At 46.2% G+C, this 12535-nt stretch overlaps 1 long non-coding RNA gene across 1 annotated transcript; it reads left to right on the forward strand.

The window, feature by feature from the left end:
* Positions 1-10809, forward strand: LOC121823261 (uncharacterized). Its single transcript, XR_013045018.1, has 2 exons — positions 1-196; positions 9950-10809. It is a non-coding gene; the product is annotated as an uncharacterized LOC121823261 (long non-coding RNA).
* Positions 10810-12535: the final 1726 nt, after the last annotated feature.

Below are 12535 nucleotides of genomic sequence, written 5' to 3' on the forward strand. Positions count from 1 at the left end.
CCCACCCCCCTTGTCCGCAGACTCTCCCTTTCGGGGACTTTCTCCCCAAAGTGTGGCCAGCCGGAGAGAGCGGCTGGGCTGCTGCTGCGGGTGACAGGTGGTGGGTGTAGGGTTCAGGCTAGGGAAAGGAGATCCCCTAAACCCTTCCCGCCCTGTTTGGCTGCTAACCTGGAAACAAGGAAAGGGGGAGAGAAAGGTAGGGGACACCGAGCCATTTGAGGTTGAAGAGTTACTGTGGGCAGGGTTTTATGTCATCTGTCAAAAATTAAATATTCAGCACATGCTTGTGGCATGGCTGCGGCATGTGCTCTTTTTTTTTTTTTTTTTTTTTTTGGTTTTTCGAGACAGGGTTTCTCTGTGTAGCTTTGCACCTTTCCTGGGACTCACTTGGTAGTCCAGGCTGGCCTCGAACTCACAGAGATCCGCCTGCCTCTGCCTCCCAAGTGCTGGGATTAAAGGCGTGCGCCACCAACGCCCGGCTAGGCATGTGCTCTTTAAAGACACCAAGCTCAAAACATCTGTACAGACTTCTGGTTCTATGGCACCGGCTGTAAGGAAGTACTTTGGAAGACAGCCAAAAGGAGGGGCCCTTGAACTCCACATGTTATTTGTCGTTTTATCGCAGAGAAAGAACTCAGATCAAGTCTTGGGTAGGGGATATCAGAGACAGATGAAAGCGGTTGAAACTTTTTTATCAGTGACTTCGAACGGTAATGGGGATGTCTGTTCCTTGTTGAGCAGATGCAATTGGGATGTGTTAAGAGGGCTATCGCAGCTCAATAGTCAGAGAGCTGGTAAGTTCAGCCTGTTGCTAAGTGTAGAGGGGGTTCGTCTAGCAGCATTTGTGAGTTTGTGTTTCCCACGAGAGCTAACCGACAGGAGCTGAGGAGACAAAAGGCTCTGCCTTCCTTCTAAGGTGTGCTTTCTTGGGTCCTTGAAAGTGTCCAGAATTATTTGTGTGTGTTGGGGGGGGGGGATTGATTTACAACTGTAAAGTTTTTTTTTTCTTTCTTTCTAGTAACTCTGTTAAGATAGGAAAGTGTAAACTAAGCTTGATGTTGCACACCTGTAATCTCAGTATTTGAGGAAGTGGATGCAGGAGGATCAAGAGTTCAAGGGCACCTCCAGCTATGTAGAGTTGAGGGTCAGCCTGGGCTACTTCAAATTCTGGCCATTAAGATTTGGATCTGATTTATCATTTTCTCTGTATTTTTGTAGCATGACATATAATGGGAGCAACACGCCTAAAATTAAGACAGTGGCCTAACAAAGTGAAGAGAGCAGATGAGGGAAACAGATCAAATGGTTCTTAGATAGACTGACTGTATGTTTTTCTCCTGTATGTAGTTACTTGTGTTCTAGGAACGGTTTTATATTAGGAGTATTTAAATACATTGACTGTCCTTTAGTTTCAGTTTTTCTTTTGGCCAGCCTAGTCTCCAATTCCTCATGTGGTAAACTGTTCTACTGTTGAACAGAAAAACCTCTTGACAATAGGGACTTGACAGAACTCATTTGTCACTTTGCACCTTGACTGGTTGTGGTCACTGTGTCCCAGGCAGCCTTCCAAGATTGATAGTCTTTGTTATTTTTGTGTGTGTGTGTGTAACCCTCTGATACTATCTTTATTAAGTAGAAATCTATGTCATTTGGAAATGATACTATCCCATCCTTTGTCAATTTTCCAAGTGTTTCATGAGTTGCCAGTTCTCAAAAAATTTACTAGCAACTTGAGATGGAATGGGTAAAGGGGAGATAAAAAGTAGAGTTTAAATGTGTCTTAGGAATTTGGGGTAGAGAAAAAAACTGAACACTTGGTGTTAGTGAACTAAAGTAATGAAGTCATTGTTTATATTTCACATACAGTCTCCTCTGTACCCATGTGTATGATTTAATCATTGTCTTGAATAAATTGGAATAAACTTTGAGACCAAACCATGTAAAATGAGGTTGTAAGTGCCTTGAGAAAACAGGAAGGTGAGAGATGAGAAGGCTGAGCCTGAATACCTAGTTTGTACTCTCTATAATCTTGTAGAAAGCCAGAAAGCTTGCTGCTACTCTTCTTCTTTGCTTCCTCCCCTCTCCAAGGGTAGCCTACTTATCACTATGTATGGCGTATCACTGTAGGTATATATCTTAGAGTGAAGATGGCTTCTAGTAACTTTTTGCTGAACAAACAAATGCTAGGGCCTGGGAAAGAGTTCATTTAGTCAAAGTGCTTACCTCACAACCATGATGGCCTGGGTTCGATCCCCAGGACTCACATAAAAACACTGGCATTGTGTTGTGTGCTTGTAATCCTATCACTGGAGAAACAGAGATTTGCTGGCCAATCTAGCTTAACATGAACTCTAGGCCAATGAGAGACTGTTTCAAAGAAAGTGAATGGTGTTCCTGAGGATGACACTTGAGGGCTTGAACACATCACTTGCACACTTGAACATGCATACACACATGCATAAAAAGAATTTAAAGCACACTGCCATCGTTAATGAGCTATTTTATTATCAAGTCAATAGCTGTTCACATGTTAACACTTGATTCAATTGGCAAATAAGTTGTTTTAGTTTTCATAAATACAGATCTCATTATAACTCTTGATCCACTGTTCAACTTGTTTTCTCCCCCTCTCACCTACACACTCTTTTGTAGTCAGAATTTTTTATTTTATTTTATTTTTTTTAAGAATTGGGACTTCATCCTGGGGTTTCACACATGCTAGACAAGTACTGTATCACTTAAGTACATTCCCAACCGTATACTCAGAGTTTTTCAATATCTAGTCTTTTTAAGAAAATGACTCAAAATAGCCCTGAATCATGAGGCACAAAATTTATTACTATGAGATTTTCTGCTGTGGAACATTCCTTTTCTGCACTATGAATATATATTACTCTCATTGGTTAATAAAAAGCTGACAATCCCATAGCTGGGCAGGAAGTTAGGTATAAAGCCAAACTGAGAATGATGGGAAGAAGGAGGGTGGAGTCAGGAGAGACCCCAGCCAGCCTCCCAGGAAGCAAGACATACTAGAGGACAGGTAAAACCATGAGCCTTGTGGCAATACATGGATTAATAAAAATGAATTAATTTAAATGTAAGAGCTAGCTAGTAACAAGCTTGAGCTATTAGCCAAGTATTTATAAATAGTATGAAGTCTCTGTGTAATAATTTGGAAGCAACTGCTGGGACAGGGAACAGGCCTATTCAGCCTCTAAGTCAGTTATTTGGCAGTCAGGACAGGAATGTCTGTTTACACTTTTCTGCCTTTTTGTGCCTCTCCTAAACCCTTAACTTATCTTTCATTTTTACCATCCCTTTCTAGAGAAATAAAGGGCCTTTGGTAGTCTCTTTAACTATTATGAAAAGCTTATGATTCTCTGCTGCTTTAATTTTTTTCTATTTAAAATAATAATGTGGTGCTAGTCACAATAGCTAAATTATAGAATTCACCAGAATGTTTTTCAGCAGATAAATAAAATGTATAAATACATAATGAAGTTTTGTTTAGCTCTAATGAATAATGCAATTATGTCATTTGAATAAAAAACAGAACTAGAGATCATCATACAAAGTAAAATAGTCCACACACACCACAGAAGAGTAAAAACACCACATTTTCTTTCTTTCTTTCTTTTTTTAAAAGATTTATTTATTTATTATGTATACAGTGTTCTGTTTGCATGTATCCCTGCAGGCCAGAAGAGGGAGCCAGATTTCATTACTGATGGTTGTGAGCCACCATGTGGGTGCTGGGAATTGAACTCAGGACCTCTGGAAGAACAGCCAATGTTCTTAACTTCTGAGCCATCTCTCCAGCCCCCACATTTTCTTTCTTATTTGCTAGGACATAAAAGGACATGCAACCAAAAGGGGAAGACCTGGGCATTAGAAGGAGGGTTAAAAATGAGTGGTGGCATTCCTAATGCATCAGTAGCCATATGCTTGTGTATTTTTAATGTAGTTTGATATATTCTACCCATAGCAATCTACACACCTATATAAAAATCTGTATTGGTCTCTTTGCCACCTTTCTGCCATTGGGAGCTCAGGCTGCTTCACCATGTTCTTCCACCATGATGTTTTGCCCTACTACAGGCCCAGAAACATGGAGCCAAGCAATTATGGGCTGAAACATCAGAACTGCTATGACAATAATGAAGGCTTTGCTCGGCTCTGTGTCAGCTGAAAGGCTAAGAAGAGAAACTGAAATTATACTCTCTTGTGCTTCATCTTGAGTGGGGGGTATTGACATAACTGGAGACAGAAGAAGTGGGCTCTCAGGCATCTTGACATTGTTATGTGAACTTGGGAGCCCTCTCCGGGACAATGGCTACTAGGGAGACATTGTTATGTGAACTTGGGAGCCCTCTCCGGGACAATGGCTACTAGGGAGACAAGTTAGACTTTGTTTTAAAATGTGCAATGGCCAGGGTTAGTAAGGCGCTCAGAAACTCTACTGCTGGTGAGTCTAAACTGGCCAAGTTGCCTGGGCCAGCAATGTGGCAAAAGCAGACAATTGTTAAATTTTAATGACATTGTAGGGAGTTTATACATCAAACAGAAATGGAAGTTCACTCAAATATTGTGCATAAAAATGTTCACTAGGTCGTTAATTTCACCATTGTGGTGATACTGTGTTCCCCAAAATATTGTGCACCCTAATAAACTTATCTGGGTTCAGAGAACAGAACAGCCACTAGATAGACATAGAGGCCAGAAAATGGTGGCACATACACCTTTAATCCTACCATTCTGGAGGTAGAGATCAATCCAGATCTCTGTGAGTTCAAAGCCACACTGTAAACAGCCAGGCATTGTGACTCACGCCTTTAATCCCAGGAAGTGATGGCAGGAAACAGAAAGGTATATAAGGCATGAGGAACAGGAACTAGAGCGTGGTTAAGCTTTTAGGCTTTTAGCAGCAGTTCAGCTGAGATCCATTTGAATGAGGACTCAGAGGCTTCCAGTCTGAGGAAACAGGATCAGCTAAGAAGTTGGCAAGGTGAGGAAGCTGTGGCTTGTTCTGCTTCTCTGATCTTCTAGCGTTCACCCCAATATCTGGCTTCAGGTTTGTTTTTATTAAGACCTTTGAAAGACCCCCAGGGGAGATCTTCCTTCAGGAGAGACCCCAAACCCAAGGAACACACCGAAACCACAGATCAGATGCAAAAGCAAGAGGGTTTATTAGATACACGGGTACCCGGGGCGAAGTCTCTCGGAGGACTTGCGCCCCTTCCTAGGGCAAGGGGGACTTTTCATGGGATCCCAGGGGCAGAGGCGCGGTTACAGAAGCGAGAAGCATAGTTACAGGGTCCCTATTGGTTGTTTCAAAGAAGGCCAGGGTGAACTTGGGGTCGTATGTGTGTGGCTGACTTGGCCTTGCCCAGGGTATAGTGGGTGTTTTTCCAGCCCAGCTGCTTATTCCTCAAGGCCAGGGGGCCAGTCATAAAATATCCTGATTTGACTCAACTGTTTTTCTCCCAAGGCCGCTGACCACAGTTATCTCTCTCCCAAGGCTGGATGGCTGGCCATAGTTATCTCTCTCAAGGCCGGATGGCTAGCCAGCCACAGCTGTGAACTCCTGTTTTTCTGATTCCTTCAGAATGGCGTTTCTTAGGCTAAGTTATTGGGGGGGGGAGCATTTCATCGGCCCAACGCCCCATGTCCTCATAATGGAGCGGGGGTCTTTCATTCCCCCATTTTCTTTTGTACCAAATGGAATCTTTCATTTTAGGATGGAGAATAAGGGGTCAGCTCCATCTCTGACTGTCTGAGCCTCTGATATTGCTGGGTTAGGATCAAAGCCTGGACAACTGAAACCCTATCCTTGATGAATTGCACCAATCTATTGAGGATGCATGGCCCAAACAATAAAATGAGCAGGAGGATGATTAGGGGGCCCATAATGGTGGAGACAAGGGTCGTAAACCATGGTGACCTTTGGAACCATCCTTCAAACCATCCCTGATGAGACTCGAATAATTGTTGTCTCTGTTTTAATTTAGCCATGTTATCCCTGACTACTCCAGTATGATCTGCATAGAAGCAGCATTCTTTTTTGAGGGCAGCACTACTTCTGATAGGGATGTCAAGGATTTTTCTAACGCACTAACCGATTCCTCTAGGGCTTTGATGTCTGTATTTATGGCTACTTGGAGCTGTCTGAATTGGCCGGTCTCCATAAGGGCTGCGGTCCCTGTACCTACCCCAGCAGCTATTCCGCCCATGGTAATTTCTCCCAGTAACAGGGCCAGCGTCAGGGAAACAGGCTCTCTGGTGATGCCCCTCCTAATGTCAGGAGGACTATTAGGGGGATCAAGGGGACCCCCGGGTGAGTCTTATCTTTAGTGGGTTTGGAGAGCGTTGAACTTTCCATGTTGATGTCTCGGTGCTCTCAGCTTCGTCGGGTTCCTTGGCAGCCTTCACATGCGACGCGTGGACCCAAGCCGCTATCCTGTCAACCTTGAGTGCGGTGGGAGTAGTTAACAGGACGGTGTATGGTCCTTTCCATCTCGGCTCTAGGTTCCTGGATTGATGGCGTCGGACCCAGACAGAGTCCCCAATCTTGAATGGGTGAGGCACCACCGGGCGGTTCAGTTGCTCCCGTTAGGCAGGGGTTTCCACACCGTCTTTTGCACCAGTTGGAGGGCTTGGAGGTGCACCTCTAGGGAAGGGCTGGGAAAGATGTCATCCAGGAGTTTCTTGGTTACCACGTTAGCGGTCTCCTTCTTGGTAGGGGAGGCCTCTGTCCATCCATGATGTAAGCTTGTCGCTCGGGGCTCCATTCCGCCCCCATTTTCTTTGCTAGTTCCTGGTCCTCTGGGCTTCCGCCATCCGGAGGGTCTGGGTCAGCGCGATCAGCTCTGCTCTTTGGGCCGATGTTCCAGGTGGCAGCGGTGAGGCCCAAATTGCCTCCGATTCGGTGGTGACGGCTGCTCCGGCCCTCTGTTCTCCTTCTTGGAGGAAGCTGCTCCCATCCGTGAACCAGATAAAATCTGGGTTCGACAGCGGTTGATCTGTTAGGTCAGAGCAGGTGCCGTGGGCCTCCGCCAGAATCTGGAGGCAATTGTGCTCCTTGGATGGGTCTGACAAGGGCAGCAGGGTTGCGGGGTTGAGGGAGACAACTGGTCCGAACACCACTTGGTCTGTGTCTAACAACAGACCCCTGGTAGTGGGTCATCCTGGAATTTGAGAGCCATCTATCTGGGGGCTGCCGGACCAGAGCTTCCACCGCATGGGAGGATAACACAGTTAATAGCTGTCCCAAAGTCAGTTTCCCTGCATCCTTGAGTAAAACAGCAATGGCGGCTACCATGTGCAGACAGGGGGGGCCATCCTGTAGCTACCGGGTCTAATTTCTTGGATAGATAAGCTACAGGTCTCTTCCATGGCCCCAGTCTCTGTACCAACATTCCTTTTGCAAAGCCTGAGTTCTCGTCCACGAACAGTTCAAAGGGCTAGGACTTGTAGGGGGGGGTCCCTTTGGGTCCTGTCCAGATGCCAGCTGAACCTTTCTCTCGGTGGTCCATCAATACCTCCTGCTACCTGTGGCCCCCTGGACCAAAGCTGTGCGGTCACTGAGAGAGCCTCCGGTATGGCTCAGGACTGAATGTTGAGCCCCGGTGTCCACTAGGAAGGTCACTGGCTGCCCCCCAATCTTGAGAGTTATCCTAGGCTCGGGGGGGGGGGGCTCCTGGCCTTGACCTCCCTAATCCTCCAGATTAAGGAGGTCCGTGGCCCTTGGCTTAGTTCTCCAAGACCCTTGAGGCTTCTTTGATCAGTCACAAGCCCAATGTCCTCTCTGTTTACAGTAAGCACACTGGTCTTTGTCAAGCGGTGTCCTTCTTTGATCTCCTGTCCTAACTCCCTCTCTGACCTGTCCCTGAGACACTACAGTGGCCAGGACTTTCTCTCTCTTTTTTTCCCTCAGATCCAACACCTCTTTCTCTTTCTTGTTTTCCCTCTCCCTCCGTGTCTCTGTTTCTTGCCCTCCCTTCCTCCTTCTTGCTCTCCGCTCTCGTTCTCTCGCTCTCTTTTCTCTCCCTCGTTTTCTCTGTCTCTCTTATTAAACACTTTCTCTGCCTCTCTAAGTCTTCCCAAAAACGCTGCCGGCGTCTCTTCCTGGTAACCTGAGCCGAATTGGTAGGGGGTCTAGCGGCCCCTTGGAGACCCGCTAAGAGCAACTGGCGATAGAGACGTAGGCGCTCCCTACCTTCGGGGTCGTGGAGTCCCAGTTCGGGCGGGTGAGGGGAAAGGCTGCATTAGGCAATTGGGTGGGTCTTCCATTGTCTCCTGGAACCTCCGAGCCTCCAGGAAGGCTCGCTGTCTTTTGCTGGTTTGTCACGCCTTCCTCGTTATCTCTCTCTGTAGAGGCTGTTCAGGTGCCTCTGCGGGGGCCACCGGTCCCTCCGGCGCTGTCGGGGGGGGGGGCTGTAACACTCGGGGCGGAGTGACTCGGCGTCCACGGGTGACGCCGCCCCCCGAGCCACCTTTCCCACCCCGGGCCCTCCCAGCTGTCCCGGAGCCGGTCGCGGCACACCGCCGCGGTGGAAGTGCGCTCGGCGGCGGAAGTGCGCTTGGCGGCCGGTCGCCAGCCCGTGCGCTCGGCGGCTGGTCGCCGGCCGGGGGGCAGTCCCCCGCCGACCCCACCCCCGGCCCCGCCTGCGCGCCCCCACCACATCCCGCGCCCACCGCCGCCGGAGCGGCAGAACACAGGGAGAGGAAACGACACGCTGGTGGAGGGGTTGGGAGGAACGGGGAGCGGGAGAGATCCGCCGATCCAGCTTCCTATGACTGTTTCTAGGAGGAGAACGGTTAAACAGAAAACACAGAACTACAGACAAACACAAATGAGACTAACACGCGCTGCGCGGCTTCGGTTCCAAACCGAAGGCAAAACCAGAAAAACCGTGCCCCAGAGGGGACTTCAGACCGTGCCCCAGAGGGGACTTCAGACACCCGCCAGAGGGGACTTCAGACCGTGCCCCAGAGGGGACTTCAGAAAAACCGTGCCCCAGAGGGGACTTCAGACACCCGTGGAACGTCTTCCAGGGTCACGGTGGCGAAGTCCGAGCCCGTCAGCTCCTTCAGACCCACCGCCACAGACAGATTCAGGCGCGCAGACAGACAGACAACATTCAACATTCAGACAGGACAGGGATGACATACACCAAGGCCGGCCGGCTTACCTCCTGACAGTGGGTCGGTGGTCCCAGGGAGGGGTCTCTATCCCCGTACGGGCCACCAAATGAAAGACCCCCAGGGGAGATCTTCCTTCAGGAGAGACCCCAAACCCAAGGAACACACCGAAACCACAGATCAGATGCAAAAGCAAGAGGGTTTATTAGATACACGGGTACCCGGGGCGAAGTCTCTCGGAGGACTTGCGCTCCTTCCTAGGGCAAGGGGGACTTTTCATGGGATCCCAGGGGCAGAGGCGCGGTTACAGAAGCGAGAAGCATAGTTACAGGGTCCCTATTGGTTGTTTCAAAGAAGGCCAGGGTGAACTTGGGGTCGTATGTGTGTGGCTGACTTGGCCTTGCCCAGGGTATAGTGGGTGTTTTTCCAGCCCAGCTGCTTATTCCTCAAGGCCAGGGGGCCAGTCATAAAATATCCTGATTTGACTCAACTGTTTTTCTCCCAAGGCCGCTGACCACAGTTATCTCTCTCCCAAGGCTGGATGGCTGGCCATAGTTATCTCTCTCAAGGCCGGATGGCTAGCCAGCCACAGCTGTGAACTCCTGTTTTTCTGATTCCTTCAGAATGGCGTTTCTTAGGCTAAGCTATTGGGGGGGGGGGAGCATTTCATCGGCCCAACGCCCCATGTCCTCATAATGGATCGGGGGTCTTTCACCTTCTAACAATTCGTGCTACACACCATCATTTGTGGGAGTTTGGGTATTTATTTTGTTACTATTTTTTCTTACTTTTTGGTCTTTTGCAACAGTGTGGCATGTAGCCCAGACTATCAAGAATCCACCCTGAAGCTAAGGCTGGCCTGAAATGCCTGATACTGCTACTTCCACTACCCAACTTCTGGAATCACAGGCAAGCTTGAGATTTTCAGGATTTTTGAGAGAGACTTTTTTGTTGTTGTTGTTGTTGTTTTTTTTTTTTGTTTTTTTTCAGGAGGCCTTGGAGTAACTTCAGGAGAGTTCAACAAACCTACCAACAGTCCATTGTAAACATGTAATCCAACCTTGACCTAAGAGTCTTTCCAGATGTCCTATGAATAAACTCAGAAGATTCAGATGGCTCTTATTAGGCATATTCAAAAATACTAGTAAAGTGCCTGACTTGACTGTCAACCCTAGCACCAATTCCAGAAAAAGAATCTTGGGAGATCAGAGATCAGTCCCTACAGGAGAAGAGGAGGCTGGATATTGTTGACCAAATAGAAAGAAAGCTTGGAAAACTTGACATAGTCCCTAAGCATCAGATTTTCCCAGCATGAAAAAGAAAAGAAATTAGAATCTTCTCACACCAACAATGCAAATTCATTCAATATGGGTAAAAATATAAGGCACAAAATACTAAGACTACTAGAAAATAAGAACACAAACAGGTTCTTGACATTGATCTAATAATTTTTATTTTGATCCCCAAAGTATTGGCAATTCAAGAAGAAACGTAGACAGAATTACATGGAACTGAAAAGTTTATAACAATGAATTAATGGAAGAAATGAGAGAAGATATTTGTGAACAACACTCAAATACCCAAAGTCCATATGGAACTCAACTTAATAGCACTAGAAACAACTGTACTTATTTTTAAAGAAATAAACAGATTATGTTTCTGAATATACATTTTCAGAATGTACAGAGTTCAACACAGGGTCAATGACTAACCCTAGTACTCAGGATGTGAAGGCAAAATGGTCACCAATCAAGTTTTAGGCCAGCATGTACTACACCATGAGACTACCTCAAAGGGGAAGAAAGAAAACAACAAAACCCACAAGCAAAATGAACAAATACAAATAGCCAAAAGGTAGATTAAAAAAAAGTCAGCTCCACTAATTCCCAGGAGAAGGCTAACTAAAACCCTACTAAGCTATCACTTCACATTGTTCAAATTGCTATTACCAAAATACAAAGACAACAGGTATTGATGAGAAAGTAAAAAAAAGCCCCTGAGCAATGTTTGTGAGAATTAAATTAGTATGGCTGTTTGGAAAATGGCATAAAAGTACACTAAGATATTAAAAATAATCTACCATATTACACATGACTTATACTTCTGTGTTTAAACAAAATCTCTTGTAGATATACAAAAGGAAATGAGTATGTTGAAAGGTGTCTGTTTATTTCACTGAAACACTAATTTTAAAATAGCTAAGATATAGAATCAGTCTGAATGTCTAATGCAGGATCAATACCTAAGGAAAAATTACTATAATTTTAATGTATGATCTTAATACTGGACTTTGTTATGTAATTTAGGCTGGCCATTGTGGTTGTCTGAAAGAAAATGGCCCCCAAAGGGAATGACACTATTAGGAGGCCTTATTGGAGGAAGTGTATCACTGTGTCACTGTGAGGGGTGGGCTTCGAGGTCTCTTTTTCGAAAGCTTCCCTCAGTGAGACAGTCAATTTCCTGTTGGCTGCAAGATGTAGCACTCTGGGCTCCAGTACCACACTGCCATGCTCCCCTTCATGATCATAATGGACTGAACTTCTGAAATTTTAAGCAAGCCACCCTCAATTAAATGTTTTCTTTATAAGAATTGCTGTGGCCATGGTGTTTCTTCACAGCGATAGTAAACCCTGACTAAGACAGTCATGAAAATGGCTGCCTCTGATTCTTGTGTGCTGGGATAACAGGGGTATGCTGCCACATCCAGTTTTAATGGGACAGTTTACAATAGCAGTGTTTTCAATAAATAATGCTGGAACAATTGAATGCCACATTCAAGAGATCCACAGCCAAACCAGGAGTCCAGTCAAAGAGAGAGAAGGATTCTATGAGCAAGGGACATCAAGATCATGATGGGGAAACCTACAGAGACAACCAAAACAAACTAGTGGGAATTCATGAAATTTAGACCAACACCTGAGGAGCCTCCACAGAACTGGACTAGGCCCACTGCATAATCAAGACAGTTATGTAGCTTGATCTGCTTAAGGGGCCCCCCTGGCAGTAGGATCAGGATCCATCCCTGGTGCATGAGCTGGCTTTTTGGAGCCCACTACCTATGGAGGGACACCTTGAACAGCCTTGATGCAGGGGGAGGGGCTTGAACATGCCTCTACTGAATGTACCAGGCTCTGCTGACTCCCCATGGGAGGCATTACCTTTTTTGTAAGAGGAAATGGGGGATGGGTTGGGAAAAGGCTGGAGGAGAGAAGAAGGGGATCTGTAATTCGTATGTAAAATGAATAAAAAATTTCTTAAATAAAAAAAAAAGAAGGAATTGACCCACATGCTTCAGGAAAGTGTTCTGATGATAAACTTTGGACCATAGAAGTTGAATGAAGAAACAGTTTCTCCTTAACCTAAAACAGGCTACCATGGAACTAGAAAAGACGAG

The sequence above is a fragment of the Peromyscus maniculatus genome, chromosome 16 (genome assembly GCF_049852395.1).
Source record: "Peromyscus maniculatus bairdii isolate BWxNUB_F1_BW_parent chromosome 16, HU_Pman_BW_mat_3.1, whole genome shotgun sequence".
NCBI classification, from domain to species: Eukaryota; Metazoa; Chordata; class Mammalia; order Rodentia; family Cricetidae; genus Peromyscus; species Peromyscus maniculatus.